The sequence below is a fragment of the Eucyclogobius newberryi genome, unplaced genomic scaffold, assembly GCF_026437365.1.
Source record: "Eucyclogobius newberryi isolate DKJ021-1_F unplaced genomic scaffold, fEucNew1.0.hap1 SCAF_18, whole genome shotgun sequence".
In the NCBI taxonomy this organism is placed as follows: domain Eukaryota; kingdom Metazoa; phylum Chordata; class Actinopteri; order Gobiiformes; family Gobiidae; genus Eucyclogobius; species Eucyclogobius newberryi.
Genome location: NW_027315812.1, coordinates 2,151,515 through 2,175,995, shown reverse-complemented (window position 1 = coordinate 2,175,995; position 24,481 = coordinate 2,151,515).

Genomic DNA, 24,481 nt, shown 5'->3' with positions numbered 1-24,481 from the left:
AGTAGTAATAAAAGTACCAGTAGCTCCACCATGTTTCTAGTAGTGTTTACAGTAGTATTTACAGTAGTATTTGTAGTAGTAGTAGTAAAAGTACCAGTAGCTCCACCATGTTTGTAGTAGTGTTTACAGTAGTATTTACAGTAGTATTTGTGGTAGTAGTAGTAAAAGTATCAGTAGCTCCATCATGTTTGTAGTAGTGTTTACAGTAGTATTTACAGTAGTATTTGTAGTAATAGTAGTAAAAGTACCAGTAGCTCTACCATGTTTGTAGAAGTATTTACAGTAGTATTTACAGTAGTATTTACAGTAGTATTTGTAATAGTAGTAGTAAAAGTACCAGTAGCTCCACCACGTTTGTAGTAGTGTTTACAGTAGTATTTACAGTAGTATTTGTAGTAGTAGTAGTAAAAGTACCAGTAGCTCCACCATGTTTGTAGTAGTGTTTACAATAGTATTTACAGTAGTATTTACAGTAGTATTTGTAGTAGTATTTGTAGTAGTAGTAGTAAAAGTACCAGTAGCTCTACCATGTTTTTTAGTAGTGTTTACAGTAGTATTTACAGTAGTATTTGTAGTAGTAGTAGTAGTAGTAAAAGTACCTGTAGCTCCACCATGTTTGTAGTAGTGTTTACAGTAGTATTTACAGCAGTATTAGTAGTGGTAGTAGTAAAAGTACCAGTAGCTCCACCATGTTTGTAGTAGTGCTTACAGTAGTATTTACAGTAGTATTTGTAGTAGTAGTAGTAAAAGTACCAGTAGCTCCACCATGTTTGTAGTAGTGTTTACAGTAGTATTTGTAGTAGTAGTAGTAAAAGTACCAGTAGCTCCACCATGTTTGTATTAGTGTTTACAGTAGTATTTACAGTAGTATTTGTAGTAGTAGTAGTAAAAGTACCAGTAGCTCCACCATGTTTGTATTAGTGTTTACAGTAGCATTTACAGTAGTATTTGTAGTAGTAGTAGTAAAAGTACCAGTAGCTCCACCATGTTTGTAGTAGTGTTTACAGTAGTATTTACAGTAGTATTTGTAGTAGTAGTAGTAAAAGTACCAGTGGCTCCACCATGTTTGTAGTAGTGTTTACAGTAGTATTTACAGTAGTATTTGTAGTAGTAGTAGTAAAAGTACCAGTAGCTCCACCATGTTTGTAGTAGTATTTACAGTAGTATTTACAGTAGTATTTGTAGTAGTAGTAGTAAAAGAACCAGTAGCTCCACCATGTTTGTAGTAGTGTTTACAGTAGTATTTACAGTAGTATTTGTAGTAGTAGTAGTAGTAAAAGTACCAGTAGCTCCACCATGTTTTTAGTAGTGTTTACAGTAGTATTTACATTAGTATTTGTAGTAGTAGTAGTAAAAGTATCAGTAGCTCCACCATGTTTGTAGTAGTGTTTACAGTAGTATTTACAGTAGTATTTGTAGTAGTAGTAGTAAAAGTACCAGTAGCTCCACCATGTTTGTAGTAGTGTTTACGGTAGTATTTACAGTAGTATTTGTAGTAGTAGTAGTAAAAGTACCAGTAGCTCCACCATGTTTGTAGTAGTGTTTACGGTAGTATTTACAGTAGTATTTGTAGTAGTAGTAGTAAAAGTACCAGTAGCTCCACCATGTTTGTACTAGTGTTTACAGTAGCATTTACAGTAGTATTTGTAGTAGTATTTGTAGTAGTAGTAGTAAAAGTACCAGTAGCTCCACCATGTTTGTAGTAGTGTTTACAGTAGTATTTACAGTAGTATTTGTAGTAGTAGTAGTATAAGTACCAGTAGCTCCACCATGTTTGTAGAAGTGTTTACAGTAGTATTTACAGTAGTATTTGTAGTAGTAGTAGTAAAAGTACCAGTAGCTCCACCATGTTTGTAGTAGTGTTTACAGTAGCATTTACAGTAGTATTTGTAGTAGTATTTGTAGTAGTAGTAGTAAAAGTACCAGTAGCTCCACCATGTTTGTAGTAGTGTTTACAGTATTTTTTACAGTAGTATTTGTAGTAGTAGTAGTAAAAGTACCAGTAGCTCCACCATGTTTGTAGTAGTGTTTACAGAAGTATTTACAAAAGTATTTGTAGTAGTAGTAGTAAAAGTACCAGTAGCTCCACCATGTTTGTAGTAGTGTTTACAGTAGTATTTGTAGTAGTAGTAGTAAAAGTACCAGTAGCTCCACCATGTTTGTATTAGTGTTTACAGTAGTATTTACAGTAGTATTTGTAGTAGTAGTAGTAAAAGTACCAGTAGCTCCACCATGTTTGTAGTAGTGTTTACAGTAGTATTTACAGTAGTATTTGTAGTAGTAGTAGTAAAAGTATCATTAGCTCCACCATGTTTGTAGTAGTGTTTACAGTAGTATTTACAGTAGTATTTGTAGTAGTAGTAGTAAAAGTACCAGTAGCTCCACCATGTTTGTAGTAGTGTTTACAGTAGTATTTACAGTAGTATTTGTAGTAGTAGTAGTAGTAAAAGTACCAGTAGCTCCACCATGTTTGTAGTAGTGTTTACAGTAGTATTTACAGTAGTATTTGTAGTAGTAGTAGTAAAAGTACCAGTAGCTCCACCATGTTTGTAGTAGTGTTTACAGTAGTATTTACAGTAGTATTTGTAGAAGTAGTAGTAAAAGTACCAGTAGCTCCACCATGTTTGTAGCAGTGTTTACAGTAGTATTTACAGTAGTATTTGTGGTAGTAGTAGTAAAAGAACCAGTAGCTCCACCATGTTTGTAGTAGTGTTTACAGTAGTATTTACAGTAGTACTTGTAGTAGTAGCAGTAAAAGTACCAGTAGCTCCACCATGTTTGTAGTAGTATTTACAGTAGTATTTGTGGTAGTAGTAGTAAAAGAACCAGTAGCTCCACCATGTTTGTAGTAGTGTTTACAGTAGTATTTACAGCAGTATTAGTAGTAGTAGTAGTAAAAGTACCAGTAGCTCCACCATGTTTGTAGTAGTGATTACAGTAGTATTTACAGTAGTATTTGTAGTAGTAGTAGTAAAAGTACCAGTAGCTCCACCATGTTTGTAGTAGTGTTTACAGTAGCATTTACAGTAGTATTTGTAGTAGTATTTGTAGTAGTAGTAGTAAAAGTACCAGTAGCTCCACCACGTTTGTAGTAGTGTTTACAGTAGTATTTACAGTAGTATTTGTAGTAGTAGTAGTAAAAGTACCAGTAGCTCCACCATGTTTGTAGTAGTGTTTACAGTAGTATTTACAGTAGTATTTACAGTATTATTTGTAATAGTAGTAGTAAAAGTACCAGTAGCTCCACCACGTTTGTAGTAGTGTTTACAGTAGTATTTACAGTAGTATTTGTAGTAGTAGTAGTAAAAGTACCAGTAGCTCCACCATGTTTGTAGTAGTGTTTACAATAGTATTTACAGTAGTATTTACAGTAGTATTTGTAGTAGTATTTGTAGTAGTAGTAGTAGTAAAAGTACCAGTAGCTCCACCATGTTTGTAGTAGTGTTTACAGTAGTATTTACAGTAATATTTACAGTAGTATTTGTAGTAATAGTAGTAAAAGTACCAGTAGCTCTACCATGTTTGTAGAAGTATTTACAGTAGTATTTACAGTAGTATTTACAGTAGTATTTGTAATAGTAGTAGTAAAAGTACCAGTAGCTCCACCACGTTTGTAGTAGTGTTTACAGTAGTATTTACAGTAGTATTTGTAGTAGTAGTAGTAGTAAAAGTACCAGTAGCTCCACCATGTTTGTAGTAGTGTTTACAATAGTATTTACAGTAGTATTTACAGTAGTATTTGTAGTAGTAGTAGTAAAAGTACCAGTAGCTCCATCATGTTTGTAGTTGTGTTTACAGTAGTATTTACAGTAGTATTTACAGTATTATTTGTAATAGTAGTAGTAAAAGTACCAGTAGCTCCATCATGTTTGTAGTTGTGTTTACAGTAGTATTTACAGTAGTATTTACAGTATTATTTGTGGTAGTAGTAGTAAAAGTACCAGTAGCTCCATCATGTTTGTAGTTGTGTTTACAGTAGTATTTACAGTAGTATTTACAGTATTATTTGTAATAGTAGTAGTAAAAGTACCAGTAGCTCCACCACGTTTGTAGTAGTGTTTACAGTAGTATTTACAGTAGTATTTGTAGTAGTAGTAGTAAAAGTACCAGTAGCTCCACCATGTTTGTAGTAGTGTTTACAATAGTATTTACAGTAGTATTTACAGTAGTATTTGTAGTAGTATTTGTAGTAGTAGTAGTAGTAAAAGTACCAGTAGCTCCACCATGTTTGTAGTAGTGTTTACAGTAGTATTTACAGTAATATTTACAGTAGTATTTGTAGTAATAGTAGTAAAAGTACCAGTAGCTCTACCATGTTTGTAGAAGTATTTACAGTAGTATTTACAGTAGTATTTACAGTAGTATTTGTAATAGTAGTAGTAAAAGTACCAGTAGCTCCACCACGTTTGTAGTAGTGTTTACAGTAGTATTTACAGTAGTATTTGTAGTAGTAGTAGTAAAAGTACCAGTAGCTCCACCATGTTTGTAGTAGTGTTTACAATAGTATTTACAGTAGTATTTACAGTAGTATTTGTAGTAGTATTTGTAGTAGTAGTAGTAAAAGTACCAGTAGCTCCACCATGTTTGTAGTAGTGTTTACAATAGTATTTACAGTAGTATTTACAGTAGTATTTGTAGTAGTATTTGTAGTAGTAGTAGTAAAAGTACCAGTAGCTCTACCATGTTTTTTAGTAGTGTTTACAGTAGTATAAACAGTAGTATTTGTAGTAGTAGTAGTAGTAGTAAAAGTACCTGTAGCTCCACCATGTTTGTAGTAGTGTTTACAGTAGTATTTACAGCAGTATTAGTAGTGGTAGTAGTAAAAGTACCAGTAGCTCCACCATGTTTGTAGTAGTGCTTACAGTAGTATTTACAGTAGTATTTGTAGTAGTAGTAGTAAAAGTACCAGTAGCTCCACCATGTTTGTAGTAGTGTTTACAGTAGTATTTGTAGTAGTAGTAGTAAAAGTACCAGTAGCTCCACCATGTTTGTAGTAGTGTTTACAGTAGTATTTACAGTAGTATTTGTAGTAGTAGTAGTAGTAAAAGTACCAGTAGCTCCACCATGTTTGTAGTAGTGTTTACAGTAGCATTTACAGTAGTATTTGTAGTAGTAGTAGTAAAAGAACCAGTAGCTCCACCATGTTTTTAGTAGTGTTTACAGTAGTATTTACAGTAGTATTTGTAGTAGTAGTAGTAAAAGTACCTGTAGCTCCACCATGTTTGTATTAGTGTTTACAGTAGTATTTACAGTAGTATTTGTAGTAGTAGTAGTAAAAGTACCAGTAGCTCCACCATGTTTGTATTAGTGTTTACAGTAGCATTTACAGTAGTATTTGTAGTAGTAGTAGTAAAAGTACCAGTAGCTCCACCATGTTTGTAGTAGTGTTTACAATAGTATTTACAGTAGTATTTACAGTAGTATTTGTAGTAGTATTTGTAGTAGTAGTAGTAAAAGTACCAGTAGCTCCACCATGTTTGTAGTAGTGTTTACAATAGTATTTACAGTAGTATTTACAGTAGTATTTGTAGTAGTATTTGTAGTAGTAGTAGTAAAAGTACCAGTAGCTCTACCATGTTTTTTAGTAGTGTTTACAGTAGTATAAACAGTAGTATTTGTAGTAGTAGTAGTAGTAGTAAAAGTACCTGTAGCTCCACCATGTTTGTAGTAGTGTTTACAGTAGTATTTACAGCAGTATTAGTAGTGGTAGTAGTAAAAGTACCAGTAGCTCCACCATGTTTGTAGTAGTGCTTACAGTAGTATTTACAGTAGTATTTGTAGTAGTAGTAGTAAAAGTACCAGTAGCTCCACCATGTTTGTAGTAGTGTTTACAGTAGTATTTGTAGTAGTAGTAGTAAAAGTACCAGTAGCTCCACCATGTTTGTAGTAGTGTTTACAGTAGTATTTACAGTAGTAATTGTAGTAGTAGTAGTAAAAGTACCAGTAGCTCCACCATGTTTGTAGTAGTGTTTACAGTAGCATTTACAGTAGTATTTGTAGTAGTAGTAGTAAAAGAACCAGTAGCTCCACCATGTTTTTAGTAGTGTTTACAGTAGTATTTACAGTAGTATTTGTAGTAGTAGTAGTAAAAGTATCAGTTGCTCCACCATTTTATTAGTAGTGTTTACAGTAGTATTTACAGTAGTATTTGTAGTAGTAGTAGTAAAAGTACCAGTAGCTCCACCATGTTTGTAGTAGTGTTTACAGTAGTATTTACAGTAGTATTTGTAGTAGTAGTAGTAAAAGTACCAGTAGCTCCACCATGTTTGTAGTAGTGTTTACAGTAGTATTTACAGTAGTATTTGTAGTAGTAGTAGTAGTAAAAGTACCAGTAGCTCCACCATGTTTGTAGTAGTGTTTACAATAGTATTTACAGTAGTATTTACAGTAGTATTTGTAGTAGTATTTGTAGTAGTAGTAGTAAAAGTACCAGTAGCTCCACCATGTTTGTAGTAGTGTTTACAGTAGTATTTACAGTAGTATTTGTAGTAGTAGTAGTAAAAGTACCAGTAGCTCCACCATGTTTGTAGTAGTGTTTACAGTAGTATTTACAGTAGTATTTGTAGTAGTAGTAGTAAAAGTACCAGTAGCTCCACCATGTTTGTAGTAGTGTTTACAGTAGTATTTACAGTAGTATTTGTAGTAGTAGTAGTAGTAAAAGTACCAGTAGCTCCACCATGTTTGTAGTAGTGTTTACAATAGTATTTACAGTAGTATTTACAGTAGTATTTGTAGTAGTATTTGTAGTAGTAGTAGTAAAAGTACCAGTAGCTCCACCATGTTTGTAGTAGTGTTTACAATAGTATTTACAGTAGTATTTACAGTAGTATTTGTAGTAGTATTTGTAGTAGTAGTAGTAAAAGTACCAGTAGCTCTACCATGTTTTTTAGTAGTGTTTACAGTAGTATAAACAGTAGTATTTTTAGTAGTAGTAGTAGTAGTAAAAGTACCTGTAGCTCCACCATGTTTGTAGTAGTGTTTACAGTAGTATTTACAGCAGTATTAGTAGTGGTAGTAGTAAAAGTACCAGTAGCTCCACCATGTTTGTAGTAGTGCTTACAGTAGTATTTACAGTAGTATTTGTAGTAGTAGTAGTAAAAGTACCAGTAGCTCCACCATGTTTTCAGTAGTGTTTACAGTAGTATTTACATTAGTATTTGTAGTAGTAGTAGTAAAAGTATCAGTAGCTCCACCATGTTTGTAGTAGTGTTTACAGTAGTATTTACAGTAGTATTTGTAGTAGTAGTAGTAAAAGTACCAGTAGCTCCACCATGTTTGTAGTAGTGTTTACAGTAGTATTTACAGTAGTATTTGTAGTAGTAGTAGTAAAAGTACCAGTAGCTCCACCATGTTTGTACTAGTGTTTACAGTAGCATTTACAGTAGTATTTGTAGTAGTATTTGTAGTAGTAGTAGTAAAAGTACCAGTAGCTCCACCATGTTTGTAGTAGTGTTTACAGTAGTATTTACAGTAGTATTTGTAGTAGTAGTAGTATAAGTACCAGTAGCTCCACCATGTTTGTAGAAGTGTTTACAGTAGTATTTACAGTAGTATTTGTAGTAGTAGTAGTAAAAGTACCAGTAGCTCAACCATGTTTGTAGTAGTGTTTACAGTAGCATTTACAGTAGTATTTGTAGTAGTAGTAGTAAAAGTACCAGTAGCTCCACCATGTTTGTAATAGTGTTTACAGTATTTTTTACAGTAGTATTTGTAGTAGTAGTAGTAAAAGTACCAGTAGCTCCACCATGTTTGTAGTAGTGTTTACAGAAGTATTTACAAAAGTATTTGTAGTAGTAGTAGTAAAAGTACCAGTAGCTCCACCATGTTTGTAGTAGTGTTTACAGTAGTATTTGTAGTAGTAGTAGTAAAAGTACCAGTAGCTCCACCATGTTTGTAGTAGTGTTTACAGTAGCATTTACAGTAGTATTTGTAGTAGTATTTGTAGTAGTAGTAGTAAAAGTACCAGTAGCTCCACCATTTTTGTAGTAGTGTTTACAGTTGTATTTACAGTAGTATTTGTAGTAGTAGTAGTAAAAGTACCAGTGGCTCCACCATGTTTGTAGTAGTGTTTACAGTAGTATTTACAGTAGTATTTGTAGTAGTAGTAGTAAAAGTACCAGTAGCTCCACCATGTTTGTAGTAGTGTTTACAGTTGTATTTACAGTAGTATTTGTAGTAGTAGTAGTAAAAGTACCAGTAGCTCCACCATGTTTGTAGTAGTGTTTACAGTAGTATTTACAGTAGTATTTGTAGTAGTAGTAGTAAAAGTATCATTAGCTCCACCATGTTTGTAGTAGTGTTTACAGTAGTATTTACAGTAGTATTTGTAGTAGTAGTAGTAAAAGTACCAGTAGCTCCACCATGTTTGTAGTAGTGTTTACAGTAGTATTTACAGCAGTTTTAGTAGTGGTAGTAGTAAAAGTACCAGTAGCTCCACCATGTTTGTAGTAGTGCTTACAGTAGTATTTGTAGTAGTAGTAGTAAAAGTACCAGTAGCTCCACCATGTTTGTAGTAGTGTTTACAGTAGTATTTGTAGTAGTAGTAGTAAAAGTACCAGTAGCTCCACCATGTTTGTAGTAGTGTTTACAGTAGTATTTACAGTAGTATTTGTAGTAGTAGTAGTAAAAGTACCAGTAGCTCCACCATGTTTGTAGTAGTGTTTACAGTAGCATTTACAGTAGTATTTGTAGTAGTAGTAGTAAAAGTACCAGTAGCTCCACCATTTTTGTAGTAGTGTTTACAGTTGTATTTACAGTAGTATTTGTAGTAGTAGTAGTAAAAGTACCAGTGGCTCCACCATGTTTGTAGTAGTGTTTACAGTAGTATTTACAGTAGTATTTGTAGTAGTAGTAGTAAAAGTACCAGTAGCTCCACCATGTTTGTAGTAGTGTTTACAGTTGTATTTACAGTAGTATTTGTAGTAGTAGTAGTAAAAGTACCAGTAGCTCCACCATGTTTGTAGTAGTGTTTACAGTAGTATTTACAGTAGTATTTGTAGTAGTAGTAGTAAAAGTATCATTAGCTCCACCATGTTTGTAGTAGTGTTTACAGTAGTATTTACAGTAGTATTTGTAGTAGTAGTAGTAAAAGTACCAGTAGCTCCACCATGTTTGTAGTAGTGTTTACAGTAGTATTTACAGCAGTTTTAGTAGTGGTAGTAGTAAAAGTACCAGTAGCTCCACCATGTTTGTAGTAGTGCTTACAGTAGTATTTGTAGTAGTAGTAGTAAAAGTACCAGTAGCTCCACCATGTTTGTAGTAGTGTTTACAGTAGTATTTGTAGTAGTAGTAGTAAAAGTACCAGTAGCTCCACCATGTTTGTAGTAGTGTTTACAGTAGTATTTACAGTAGTATTTGTAGTAGTAGTAGTAAAAGTACCAGTAGCTCCACCATGTTTGTAGTAGTGTTTACAGTAGCATTTACAGTAGTATTTGTAGTAGTAGTAGTAAAAGAACCAGTAGCTCCACCATGTTTTTAGTAGTGTTTACAGTAGTATTTACAGTAGTATTTGTAGTAGTAGTAGTAAAAGTATCAGTTGCTCCACCATGTTTGTAGTAGTGTTTACAGTAGTATTTACAGTAGTATTTGTAGTAGTAGTAGTAAAAGTACCAGTAGCTCCACCATGTTTGTAGTAGTGTTTACAGTAGTATTTACAGTAGTATTTGTAGTAGTAGTAGTAAAAGTACCAGTAGCTCCACCATGTTTGTAGTAGTGTTTACAGTAGTATTTACAGTAGTATTTGTAGTAGTAGTAGTAGTAAAAGTACCAGTAGCTCCACCATGTTTGTAGTAGTGTTTACAATAGTATTTACAGTAGTATTTACAGTAGTATTTGTAGTAGTATTTGTAGTAGTAGTAGTAAAAGTACCAGTAGCTCCACCATGTTTGTAGTAGTGTTTACAATAGTATTTACAGTAGTATTTACAGTAGTATTTGTAGTAGTATTTGTAGTAGTAGTAGTAAAAGTACCAGTAGCTCTACCATGTTTTTTAGTAGTGTTTACAGTAGTATTTACAGTAGTATTTGTAGTAGTAGTAGTAGTAGTAAAAGTACCTGTAGCTCCACCATGTTTGTAGTAGTGTTTACAGTAGTATTTACAGCAGTATTAGTAGTGGTAGTAGTAAAAGTACCAGTAGCTCCACCATGTTTGTAGTAGTGCTTACAGTAGTATTTACAGTAGTATTTGTAGTAGTAGTAGTAAAGGTACCAGTAGCTCCACCATGTTTTTAGTAGTGTTTACAGTAGTATTTACAGTAGTATTTGTAGTAGTAGTAGTAAAAGTACCAGTAGCTCCACCATGTTTGTAGTAGTGTTTACGGTAGTATTTACAGTAGTATTTGTAGTAGTAGTAGTAAAAGTACCAGTAGCTCCACCATGTTTGTAATAGTGTTTACGGTAGTATTTACAGTAGTATTTGTAGTAGTAGTAGTAAAAGTACCAGTAGCTCCACCATGTTTGTACTAGTGTTTACAGTAGCATTTACAGTAGTATTTGTAGTAGTATTTGTAGTAGTAGTAGTAAAAGTACCAGTAGCTCCACCATGTTTGTAGTAGTGTTTACAGTAGTATTTACAGTAGTATTTGTAGTAGTAGTAGTATAAGTACCAGTAGCTCCACCATGTTTGTAGAAGTGTTTACAGTAGTATTTACAGTAGTATTTGTAGTAGTAGTAGTAAAAGTACCAGTAGCTCCACCATGTTTGTAGTAGTGTTTACAGTAGCATTTACAGTAGTATTTGTAGTAGTAGTAGTAAAAGTACCAGTAGCTCCACCATGTTTGTAGTAGTGTTTACAGTATTTTTTACAGTAGTATTTGTAGTAGTAGTAGTAAAAGTACCAGTAGCTCCACCATGTTTGTAGTAGTGTTTACAGAAGTATTTACAAAAGTATTTGTAGTAGTAGTAGTAAAAGTACCAGTAGCTCCACCATGTTTGTAGTAGTGTTTACAGTAGTATTTGTAGTAGTAGTAGTAAAAGTACCAGTAGCTCCACCATGTTTGTATTAGTGTTTACAGTAGTATTTACAGTAGTATTTGTAGTAGTAGTAGTAAAAGTACCAGTAGCTCCACCATGTTTGTAGTAGTGTTTACAGTAGCATTTACAGTAGTATTTGTAGTAGTATTTGTAGTAGTAGTAGTAAAAGTACCAGTAGCTCCACCATTTTTGTAGTAGTGTTTACAGTTGTATTTACAGTAGTATTTGTAGTAGTAGTAGTAAAAGTACCAGTGGCTCCACCATGTTTGTAGTAGTGTTTACAGTAGTATTTACAGTAGTATTTGTAGTAGTAGTAGTAAAAGTACCAGTAGCTCCACCATGTTTGTAGTAGTGTTTACAGTTGTATTTACAGTAGTATTTGTAGTAGTAGTAGTAAAAGTACCAGTAGCTCCAACATGTTTGTAGTAGTGTTTACAGTAGTATTTACAGTAGTATTTGTAGTAGTAGTAGTAAAAGTATCATTAGCTCCACCATGTTTGTAGTAGTGTTTACAGTAGTATTTACAGTAGTATTTGTAGTAGTAGTAGTAAAAGTACCAGTAGCTCCACCATGTTTGTAGTAGTGTTTACAGTAGTATTTACAGTAGTATTTGTAGTAGTAGTAGTAGTAAAAGTACCAGTAGCTCCACCATGTTTGTAGTAGTGTTTACAGTAGTATTTACAGTAGTATTTGTAGTAGTAGTAGTAAAAGTACCAGTAGCTCCACCATGTTTGTAGTAGTGTTTACAGTAGTATTTACAGTAGTATTTGTAGTAGTAGTAGTAAAAGTACCAGTAGCTCCACCATGTTTGTAGTAGTGTTTACAGTAGTATTTACAGTAGTATTTGTAGAAGTAGTAGTAAAAGTACCAGTAGCTCCACCATGTTTGTAGCAGTGTTTACAGTAGTATTTACAGTAGTATTTGTGGTAGTAGTAGTAAAAGAACCAGTAGCTCCACCATGTTTGTAGTAGTGTTTACAGTAGTATTTACAGTAGTATTTGTAGTAGTAGCAGTAAAAGTACCAGTAGCTCCACCATGTTTGTAGTAGTATTTACAGTAGTATTTACAGCAGTATTAGTAGTAGTAGTAGTAAAAGTACCAGTAGCTCCACCATGTTTGTAGTAGTGTTTACAGTAGTATTTACAGTAGTATTTGTAGAAGTAGTAGTAAAAGTACCAGTAGCTCCACCATGTTTGTAGCAGTGTTTACAGTAGTATTTACAGTAGTATTTGTGGTAGTAGTAGTAAAAGAACCAGTAGCTCCACCATGTTTGTAGTAGTGTTTACAGTAGTATTTACAGTAGTATTTGTAGTAGTAGTAATAAAAGTACCAGTAGCTCCACCATGTTTCTAGTAGTGTTTACAGTAGTATTTACAGTAGTATTTGTAGTAGTAGTAGTAAAAGTACCAGTAGCTCCACCATGTTTGTAGTAGTGTTTACAGTAGTATTTACAGTAGTATTTGTGGTAGTAGTAGTAAAAGTATCAGTAGCTCCATCATGTTTGTAGTAGTGTTTACAGTAGTATTTACAGTAGTATTTGTAGTAATAGTAGTAAAAGTACCAGTAGCTCTACCATGTTTGTAGAAGTATTTACAGTAGTATTTACAGTAGTATTTACAGTAGTATTTGTAATAGTAGTAGTAAAAGTACCAGTAGCTCCACCACGTTTGTAGTAGTGTTTACAGTAGTATTTACAGTAGTATTTGTAGTAGTAGTAGTAAAAGTACCAGTAGCTCCACCATGTTTGTAGTAGTGTTTACAATAGTATTTACAGTAGTATTTACAGTAGTATTTGTAGTAGTATTTGTAGTAGTAGTAGTAAAAGTACCAGTAGCTCTACCATGTTTTTTAGTAGTGTTTACAGTAGTATTTACAGTAGTATTTGTAGTAGTAGTAGTAGTAGTAAAAGTACCTGTAGCTCCACCATGTTTGTAGTAGTGTTTACAGTAGTATTTACAGCAGTATTAGTAGTGGTAGTAGTAAAAGTACCAGTAGCTCCACCATGTTTGTAGTAGTGCTTACAGTAGTATTTACAGTAGTATTTGTAGTAGTAGTAGTAAAAGTACCAGTAGCTCCACCATGTTTGTAGTAGTGTTTACAGTAGTATTTGTAGTAGTAGTAGTAAAAGTACCAGTAGCTCCACCATGTTTGTATTAGTGTTTACAGTAGTATTTACAGTAGTATTTGTAGTAGTAGTAGTAAAAGTACCAGTAGCTCCACCATGTTTGTATTAGTGTTTACAGTAGCATTTACAGTAGTATTTGTAGTAGTAGTAGTAAAAGTACCAGTAGCTCCACCATGTTTGTAGTAGTGTTTACAGTAGTATTTACAGTAGTATTTGTAGTAGTAGTAGTAAAAGTACCAGTGGCTCCACCATGTTTGTAGTAGTGTTTACAGTAGTATTTACAGTAGTATTTGTAGTAGTAGTAGTAAAAGTACCAGTAGCTCCACCATGTTTGTAGTAGTATTTACAGTAGTATTTACAGTAGTATTTGTAGTAGTAGTAGTAAAAGAACCAGTAGCTCCACCATGTTTGTAGTAGTGTTTACAGTAGTATTTACAGTAGTATTTGTAGTAGTAGTAGTAAAAGTACCAGTAGCTCCACCATGTTTTTAGTAGTGTTTACAGTAGTATTTACATTAGTATTTGTAGTAGTAGTAGTAAAAGTATCAGTAGCTCCACCATGTTTGTAGTAGTGTTTACAGTAGTATTTACAGTAGTATTTGTAGTAGTAGTAGTAAAAGTACCAGTAGCTCCACCATGTTTGTAGTAGTGTTTACGGTAGTATTTACAGTAGTATTTGTAGTAGTAGTAGTAAAAGTACCAGTAGCTCCACCATGTTTGTAGTAGTGTTTACGGTAGTATTTACAGTAGTATTTGTAGTAGTAGTAGTAAAAGTACCAGTAGCTCCACCATGTTTGTACTAGTGTTTACAGTAGCATTTACAGTAGTATTTGTAGTAGTATTTGTAGTAGTAGTAGTAAAAGTACCAGTAGCTCCACCATGTTTGTAGTAGTGTTTACAGTAGTATTTACAGTAGTATTTGTAGTAGTAGTAGTATAAGTACCAGTAGCTCCACCATGTTTGTAGAAGTGTTTACAGTAGTATTTACAGTAGTATTTGTAGTAGTAGTAGTAAAAGTACCAGTAGCTCCACCATGTTTGTAGTAGTGTTTACAGTAGCATTTACAGTAGTATTTGTAGTAGTATTTGTAGTAGTAGTAGTAAAAGTACCAGTAGCTCCACCATGTTTGTAGTAGTGTTTACAGTATTTTTTACAGTAGTATTTGTAGTAGTAGTAGTAAAAGTACCAGTAGCTCCACCATGTTTGTAGTAGTGTTTACAGAAGTATTTACAAAAGTATTTGTAGTAGTAGTAGTAAAAGTACCAGTAGCTCCACCATGTTTGTAGTAGTGTTTACAGTAGTATTTATAGTAGTAGTAGTAAAAGTACCAGTAGCTCCACCATGTTTGTATTAGTGTTTACAGTAGTATTTACAGTAGTCTTTGTAGTAGTAGTAGTAAAAGTACCAGTAGCTCCACCATGTTTGTAGTAGTGTTTACAGTAGTATTTACAGTAGTATCTGTAGTAGTAGTAGTAAAAGTATCATTAGCTCCACCATGTTTGTAGTAGTGTTTACAGTAGTATTTACAGTAGTATTTGTAGTAGTAGTAGTAAAAGTACCAGTAGCTCCACCATGTTTGTAGTAGTGTTTACAGTAGTATTTACAGTAGTATTTGTAGTAGTAGTAGTAGTAAAAGTACCAGTAGCTCCACCATGTTTGTAGTAGTGTTTACAGTAGTATTTACAGTAGTATTTGTAGTAGTAGTAGTAAAAGTACCAGTAGCTCCACCATGTTTGTAGTAGTGTTTACAGTAGTATTTACAGTAGTATTTGTAGAAGTAGTAGTAAAAGTACCAGTAGCTCCACCATGTTTGTAGCAGTGTTTACAGTAGTATTTACAGTAGTATTTGTGGTAGTAGTAGTAAAAGAACCAGTAGCTCCACCATGTTTGTAGTAGTGTTTACAGTAGTATTTACAGTAGTATTTGTAGTAGTAGCAGTAAAAGTACCAGTAGCTCCACCATGTTTGTAGTAGTATTTACAGTAGTATTTGTGGTAGTAGTAGTAAAAGAACCAGTAGCTCCACCATGTTTGTAGTAGTGTTTACAGTAGTATTTACAGCAGTATTAGTAGTAGTAGTAGTAAAAGTACCAGTAGCTCCACCATGTTTGTAGTAGTGATTACAGTAGTATTTACAGTAGTATTTGTAGTAGTAGTAGTAAAAGTACCAGTAGCTCCACCATGTTTGTAGTAGTGTTTACAGTAGCATTTACAGTAGTATTTGTAGTAGTATTTGTAGTAGTAGTAGTAAAAGTACCAGTAGCTCCACCACGTTTGTAGTAGTGTTTACAGTAGTATTTACAGTAGTATTTGTAGTAGTACTAGTAAAAGTACCAGTAGCTCCACCATGTTTGTAGTAGTGTTTACAGTAGTATTTACAGTAGTATTTGTGGTAGTAGTAGTAAAAGTACCAGTAGCTCCATCATGTTTGCAGTTGTGTTTACAGTAGTATTTACAGTAGTATTTACAGTAGTATTTGTAATAGTAGTAGTAAAAGTACCAGTAGCTCCACCACGTTTGTAGTAGTGTTTACAGTAGTATTTACAGTAGTATTTGTAGTAGTAGTAGTAAAAGTACCAGTAGCTCCACCATGTTTGTAGTAGTGTTTACAATAGTATTTACAGTAGTATTTACAGTAGTATTTGTAGTAGTATTTGTAGTAGTAGTAGTAGTAAAAGTACCAGTAGCTCCACCATGTTTGTAGTAGTGTTTACAGTAGTATTTACAGTAATATTTACAGTAGTATTTGTAGTAATAGTAGTAAAAGTACCAGTAGCTCTACCATGTTTGTAGAAGTATTTACAGTAGTATTTACAGTAGTATTTACAGTAGTATTTGTAATAGTAGTAGTAAAAGTACCAGTAGCTCCACCACGTTTGTAGTAGTGTTTACAGTAGTATTTACAGTAGTATTTGTAGTAGTAGTAGTAAAAGTACCAGTAGCTCCACCATGTTTGTAGTAGTGTTTACAATAGTATTTACAGTAGTATTTACAGTAGCATTTGTAGTAGTATTTGTAGTAGTAGTAGTAAAAGTACCAGTAGCTCCACCATGTTTGTAGTAGTGTTTACAATAGTATTTACAGTAGTATTTACAGTAGTATTTGTAGTAGTATTTGTTGTAGTAGTAGTAAAAGTACCAGTAGCTCTACCATGTTTCTAGTAGTGTTTACAGTAGTATTTACAGTAGTATTTGTAGTAGTAGTAGTAAAAGTACCAGTAGCTCCACCATGTTTGTAGTAGTGTTTACAGTAGTATTTACAGTAGTATTTGTGGTAGTAGTAGTAAAAGTATCAGTAGCTCCATCATGTTTGTAGTAGTGTTTACAGTAGTATTTACAGTAGTATTTGTAGTAGTAGTAGTAAAAGTATCAGTAGCTCCACCATGTTTGTAGTAGTGTTTACAGTAGTATTTACAGTAGTATTTGTAGTAGTAGTAGTAAAAGTACCAGTAGCTCCACCATGTTTGTAGTAGTGTTTACGGTAGTATTTACAGTAGTATTTGTAGTAGTAGTAGTAAAAGTACCAGTAGCTCCACCATGTTTGTAGTAGTGTTTACGGTAGTATTTACAGTAGTATTTGTAGTAGTAGTAGTAAAAGTACCAGTAGCTCCACCATGTTTGTACTAGTGTTTACAGTAGCATTTACAGTAGTATTTGTAGTAGTATTTGTAGTAGTAGTAGTAAAAGTACCAGTAGCTCCACCATGTTTGTAGTAGTGTTTACAGTAGTATTTACAGTAGTATTTGTAGTAGTAGTAGTATAAGTACCAGTAGCTCCACCATGTTTGTAGAAGTGTTTACAGTAGTATTTACAGTAGTATTTGTAGTAGTAGTAGTAAAAGTACCAGTAGCTCCACCATGTTTGTAGTAGTGTTTACAGTAGCATTTACAGTAGTATTTGTAGTAGTATTTGTAGTAGTAGTAGTAAAAGTACCAGTAGCTCCACCATGTTTGTAGTAGTGTTTACAGTATTTTTTACAGTAGTATTTGTAGTAGTAGTAGTAAAAGTACCAGTAGCTCCACCATGTTTGTAGTAGTGTTTACAGAAGTATTTACAAAAGTATTTGTAGTAGTAGTAGTAAAAGTACCAGTAGCTCCACCATGTTTGTAGTAGTGTTTACAGTAGTATTTGTAGTAGTAGTAGTAAAAGTACCAGTAGCTCCACCATGTTTGTATTAGTGTTTACAGTAGTATTTACAGTAGTATTTGTAGTAGTAGTAGTAAAAGTACCAGTAGCTCCACCATGTTTGTAGTAGTGTTTACAGTAGTATTTACAGCAGTATTAGTAGTGGTAGTAGTAAAAGTACCAGTAGCTCCACCATGTTTGTAGTAGTGCTTACAGTAGTATTTACAGTAGTATTTGTAGTAGTAGTAGTAAAAGTACCAGTAGCTCCACCATGTTTGTAGTAGTGTTTACAGTAGTATTTGTAGTAGTAGTAGTAAAAGTACCAGTAGCTCCACCATGTTTGTATTAGTGTTTACAGTAGTATTTACAGTAGTATTTGTAGTAGTAGTAGTAAAAGTACCAGTAGCTCCACCATGTTTGTATTAGTGTTTACAGTAGCATTTACAGTAGTATTTGTAGTAGTAGTAGTAAAAGTACCAGTAGCTCCACCATGTTTGTAGTAGTGTTTACAGTAGTATTTACAGTAGTATTTGTAGTAGTAGTAGTAAAAGTACCAGTGGCTCCACCATGTTTGTAGTAGTGTTTACAGTAGTATTTACAGTAGTATTTGTAGTAGTAGTAGTAAAAGTACCAGTAGCTCCACCATGTTTGTAGTAGTATTTACAGTAGTATTTACAGTAGTATTTGTAGTAGTAGTAGTAAAATAACCAGTAGCTCCACCATGTTTGTAGTAGTGTTTACAGTAGTATTTACAGTAGTATTTGTAGTAGTAGTAGTAGTAAAAGTACCAGTAGCTCCACCATGTTTTTAGTAGTGTTTACAGTAGTATTTACATTAGTATTTGTAGTAGTAGTAGTAAAAGTATCAGTAGCTCCACCATGTTTGTAGTAGTGTTTACAGTAGTATTTACAGTAGTATTTGTAGTAGTAGTAGTAAAAGTACCAGTAGCTCCACCATGTTTGTAGTAGTGTTTACGGTAGTATTTACAGTAGTATTTGTAGTAGTAGTAGTAAAAGTACCAGTAGCTCCACCATGTTTGTAGTAGTGTTTACGGTAGGATTTACAGTAGTATTTGTAGTAGTAGTAGTAAAAGTACCAGTAGCTCCACCATGTTTGTACTAGTGTTTACAGTAGCATTTACAGTAGTATTTGTAGTAGTATTTGTAGTAGTAGTAGTAAAAGTACCAGTAGCTCCACCATGTTTGTAGTAGTGTTTACAGTAGTATTTACAGTAGTATTTGTAGTAGTAGTAGTATAAGTACCAGTAGCTCCACCATGTTTGTAGAAGTGTTTACAGTAGTATTTACAGTAGTATTTGTAGTAGTAGTAGTAAAAGTACCAGTAGCTCCACCATGTTTGTAGTAGTGTTTACAGTAGCATTTACAGTAGTATTTGTAGTAGTATTTGTAGTAGTAGTAGTAAAAGTACCAGTAGCTCCACCATGTTTGTAGTAGTGTTTACAGTATTTTTTACAGTAGTATTTGTAGTAGTAGTAGTAAAAGTACCAGTAGCTCCACCATGTTTGTAGTAGTGTTTACAGAAGTATTTACAAAAGTATTTGTAGTAGTAGTAGTAAAAGTACCAGTAGCTCCACCATGTTTGTAGTAGTGTTTACAGTAGTATTTGTAGTAGTAGTAGTAAAAGTACCAGTAGCTCCACCATGTTTGTATTAGTGTTTACAGTAGTATTTACAGTAGTATTTGTAGTAGTAGTAGTAAAAGTACCAGTAGCTCCACCATGTTTGTAGTAGTGTTTACAGTAGTATTTACAGTAGTATTTGTAGTAGTAGTAGTAAAAGTATCATTAGCTCCACCATGTTTGTAGTAGTGTTTACAGTAGTATTTACAGTAGTATTTGTAGTAGTAGTAGTAAAAGTACCAGTAGCTCCACCATGTTTGTAGTAGTGTTTACAGTAGTATTTACAGTAGTATTTGTAGTAGTAGTAGTAGTAAAAGTACCAGTAGCTCCACCATGTTTGTAGTAGTGTTTACAGTAGTATTTACAGTAGTATTTGTAGTAGTAGTAGTAAAAGTACCAGTAGCTCCACCATGTTTGTAGTAGTGTTTACAGTAGTATTTACAGTAGTATTTGTTGAAGTAGTAGTAAAAGTACCAGTAGCTCCACCATGTTTGTAGCAGTGTTTACAGTAGTATTTACAGTAGTATTTGTGGTAGTAGTAGTAAAAGAACCAGTAGCTCCACCATGTTTGTAGTAGTGTTTACAGTAGTATTTACAGTAGTATTTGTAGTAGTAGCAGTAAAAGTACCAGTAGCTCCACCATGTTTGTAGTAGTATTTACAGTAGTATTTGTGGTAGTAGTAGTAAAAGAACCAGTAGCTCCACCATGTTTGTAGTAGTGTTTACAGTAGTATTTACAGCAGTATTAGTAGTAGTAGTAGTAAAAGTACCAGTAGCTCCACCATGTTTGTAGTAGTGATTACAGTAGTATTTACAGTAGTATTTGTAGTAGTAGTAGTAAAAGTACCAGTAGCTCCACCATGTTTGTAGTAGTGTTTACAGTAGCATTTACAGTAGTATTTGTAGTAGTATTTGTAGTAGTAGTAGTAAAAGTACCAGTAGCTCCACCACGTTTGTAGTAGTGTTTACAGTAGTATTTACAGTAGTATTTGTAGTAGTAGTAGTAAAAGTACCAGTAGCTCCACCATGTTTGTAGTAGTGTTTACAGTAGTATTTACAGTAGTATTTGTGGTAGTAGTAGTAAAAGTACCAGTAGCTCCATCATGTTTGTAGTTGTGTTTACAGTAGTATTTACAGTAGTATTTACAGTAGTATTTGTAATAGTAGTAGTAAAAGTACCAGTAGCTCCACCACGTTTGTAGTAGTGTTTACAGTAGTATTTACAGTAGTATTTGTAGTAGTAGTAGTAAAAGTACCAGTAGCTCCACCATGTTTGTAGTAGTGTTTACAATAGTATTTACAGTAGTATTTACAGTAGTATTTGTAGTAGTATTTGTAGTAGTAGTAGTAGTAAAAGTACCAGTAGCTCCACCATGTTTGTAGTAGTGTTTACAGTAGTATTTACAGTAATATTTACAGTAGTATTTGTAGTAATAGTAGTAAAAGTACCAGTAGCTCTACCATGTTTGTAGAAGTATTTACAGTAGTATTTACAGTAGTATTTACAGTAGTATTTGTAATAGTAGTAGTAAAAGTACCACTAGCTCCACCACGTTTGTAGTAGTGTTTACAGTAGTATTTACAGTAGTATTTGTAGTAGTAGTAGTAAAAGTACCAGTAGCTCCACCATGTTTGTAGTAGTGTTTACAATAGTATTTACAGTAGTATTTACAGTAGTATTTGTAGTAGTAGCAGTAAAAGTACCAGTAGCTCCACCATGTTTGTAGTAGTGTTTACGGTAGTATTTACAGTAGTATTTGTAGTAGTAGTAGTAAAAGTACCAGTAGCTCCACCATGTTTGTAGTAGTGTTTACAGTAGTATTTACAGTAGTATTTGTAGTAGTAGTAGTAAAAGTACCAGTAGCTCCACCATGTTTGTAGTAGTGTTTACAGTAGTATTTGTAGTAGTATTTGTAGTAGTAGTAGTAAAAGTACCAGTAGCTCCACCATGTTTGTAGTAGTGTTTACAGTAGTATTTACAGTAGTATTTGTAGTAGTAGTAGTATAAGTACCAGTAGCTCCACCATGTTTGTAGAAGTGTTTACAGTAGTATTTACAGTAGTATTTGTAGTAGTAGTAGTAAAAGTACCAGTAGCTCCACCATGTTTGTAGTAGTGTTTACAGTAGCATTTACAGTAGTATTTGTAGTAGTAGTAGTAAAAGTACCAGTAGCTCCACCATGTTTGTAGTAGTGTTTACAGTATTTTTTACAGTAGTATTTGTAGTAGTAGTAGTAAAAGTACCAGTAGCTCCACCATGTTTGTAGTAGTGTTTACAGTAGTATTTGTAGTAGTAGTAGTAAAAGTACCAGTAGCTCCACCATGTTTTTATTAGTGTTTACAGTAGTATTTACAGTAGTATTTGTAGTAGTAGTAGTAAAAGTACCAGTAGCTCCACCATGTTTGTAGTAGTGTTTACAGTAGCATTTACAGTAGTATTTGTAGTAGTATTTGTAGTAGAAGTAGTAAAAGTACCAGTAGCTCCACCATTTTTGTAGTAGTGTTTACAGTTGTATTTACAGTAGTATTTGTAGTAGTAGTAGTAAAAGTACCAGTGGCTCCACCATGTTTGTAGTAGTGTTTACAGTTGTATTTACAGTAGTATTTGTAGTAGTAGTAGTAAAAGTACCAGTAGCTCCACCATGTTTGTAGTAGTGTTTACAGTAGTATTTACAGTAGTATTTGTAGTAGTAGTAGTAAAAGTATCATTAGCTCCACCATGTTTGTAGTAGTGTTTACAGTAGTATTTACAGTAGTATTTGTAGTAGTAGTAGTAAAAGTACCAGTAGCTCCACCATGTTTGTATAGTGTTTACAGTAGTATTTACAGTAGTATTTGTAGTAGTAGTAGTAGTAAAAGTACCAGTAGCTCCACCATGTTTGTAGAAGTGTTTACAGTAGTATTTACAGTAGTATTTGTAGTAGTAGTAGTAAAAGTACCAGTAGCTCCACCATGTTTGTAGTAGTGTTTACAGTAGTATTTACAGCAGTATTAGTAGTAGTAGTAGTAAAAGTACCAGTAGCTCCACCATGTTTGTAGTAGTATTTACAGTAGTATTTACAGCAGTATTAGTAGTAGTAGTAGTAAAAGTACCAGTAGCTCCACCATGTTTGTAGTAGTGTTTACAGTAGTATTTACAGTAGTATTTGTGGTAGTAGTAGTAAAAGTACCAGTAGCTCCATCATGTTTGTAGTAGTGTTTACAGTAGTATTTACAGTAGTATTTGTAGTAATAGTAGTAAAAGTACCAGTAGCTCTACCATGTTTGTAGAAGTATTTACAGTAGTATTTACAGTAGTATTTACAGTAGTATTTGTAATAGTAGTAGTAAAAGTACCAGTAGCTCCACCACGTTTGTAGTAGTGTTTACAGTAGTATTTACAGTAGTATTTGTAGTAGTAGTAGTAGTAAAAGTACCAGTAGCTCCACCATGTTTGTAGTAGTGTTTACAATAGTATTTACAGTAGTATTTACAGTAGTATTTGTAGTAGTATTTGTAGTAGTAGTAGTAAAAGTACCAGTAGCTCCACCATGTTTGTAGTAGTGTTTACAATAGTATTTACAGTAGTATTTACAGTAGTATTTGTAGTAGTATTTGTAGTAGTAGTAGTAAAAGTACCAGTGGCTCTACCATGTTTTTTAGTAGTGTTTACAGTAGTATTTACAGTAGTATTTGTAGTAGTAGTAGTAGTAGTAAAAGTACCTGTAGCTCCACCATGTTTGTAGTAGTGTTTACAGTAGTATTTACAGCAGTATTAGTAGTGGTAGTAGTAAAAGTACCAGTAGCTCCACCATGTTTGTAGTAGTGCTTACAGTAGTATTTACAGTAGTATTTGTAGTAGTAGTAGTAAAAGTACCAGTAGCTCCACCATGTTTGTAGTAGTGTTTACAGTAGTATTTGTAGTAGTAGTAGTAAAAGTACCAGTAGCTCCACCATGTTTGTATTAGTGTTTACAGTAGTATTTACAGTAGTATTTGTAGTAGTAGTAGTAAAAGTACCAGTAGCTCCACCATGTTTGTATTAGTGTTTACAGTAGCATTTACAGTAGTATTTGTAGTAGTAGTAGTAAAAGTACCAGTAGCTCCACCATGTTTGTAGTAGTGTTTACAGTAGTATTTACAGTAGTATTTGTAGTAGTAGTAGTAAAAGTACCAGTGGCTCCACCATGTTTATAGTAGTGTTTACAGTAGTATTTACAGTAGTATTTGTAGTAGTAGTAGTAAAAGTACCAGTAGCTCCACCATGTTTGTAGTAGTATTTACAGTAGTATTTACAGTAGTATTTGTAGTAGTAGTAGTAAAAGAACCAGTAGCTCCACCATGTTTGTAGTAGTGTTTACAGTAGTATTTACAGTAGTATTTGTAGTAGTAGTAGTAGTAAAAGTACCAGTAGCTCCACCATGTTTTTAGTAGTGTTTACAGTAGTATTTACATTAGTATTTGTAGTAGTAGTAGTAAAAGTATCAGTAGCTCCACCATGTTTGTAGTAGTGTTTACAGTAGTATTTACAGTAGTATTTGTAGTAGTAGTAGTAAAAGTACCAGTAGCTCCACCATGTTTGTAGTAGTGTTTACGGTAGTATTTACAGTAGTATTTGTAGTAGTAGTAGTAAAAGTACCAGTAGCTCCACCATGTTTGTAGTAGTGTTTACAGTAGTATTTACAGTAGTATTTGTAGTAGTAGTAGTAAAAGAACCAGTAGCTCCACCATGTTTGTAGTAGTGTTTACGGTAGTATTTACAGTAGTATTTGTAGTAGTAGTAGTAAAAGTACCAGTAGCTCCACCATGTTTGTAGTAGTGTTTACAGTAGTATTTACAGTAGTATTTGTAGTAGTAGTAGTAGTAAAAGTACCAGTAGCTCCACCATGTTTTTAGTAGTGTTTACAGTAGTATTTACATTAGTATTTGTAGTAGTAGTAGTAAAACTATCAGTAGCTCCAACATGTTTGTAGTAGTGTTTACAGTAGTATTTGTAGTAGTATTTGTAGTAGTAGTAGTAAAAGTACCAGTAGCTCCACCATGTTTGTAGTAGTGTTTACAGTAGTATTTACAGTAGTATTTGTAGTAGTAGTAGTATAAGTACCAGTAGCTCCACCATGTTTGTAGAAGTGTTTACAGTAGTATTTACAGTAGTATTTGTAGTAGTAGTAGTAAAAGTACCAGTAGCTCCACCATGTTTGTAGTAGTGTTTACAGTAGCATTTACAGTAGTATTTGTAGTAGTAGTAGTAAAAGTACCAGTAGCTCCACATTGTTTGTAGTAGTGTTTACAGTATTTTTTACAGTAGTATTTGTAGTAGTAGTAGTAAAAGTACCAGTAGCTCCACCATGTTTGTAGTAGTGTTTACAGAAGTATTTACAAAAGTATTTGTAGTAGTAGTAGTAAAAGTACCAGTAGCTCCACCATGTTTGTAGTAGTGTTTACAGTAGTATTTGTAGTAGTAGTAGTAAAAGTACCAGTAGCTCCACCATGTTTGTATTAGTGTTTACAGTAGTATTTACAGTAGTATTTGTAGTAGTAGTAGTAAAAGTACCAGTAGCTCCACCATGTTTGTAGTAGTGTTTACAGTAGCATTTACAGTAGTATTTGTAGTAGTATTTGTAGTAGTAGTAGTAAAAGTACCAGTAGC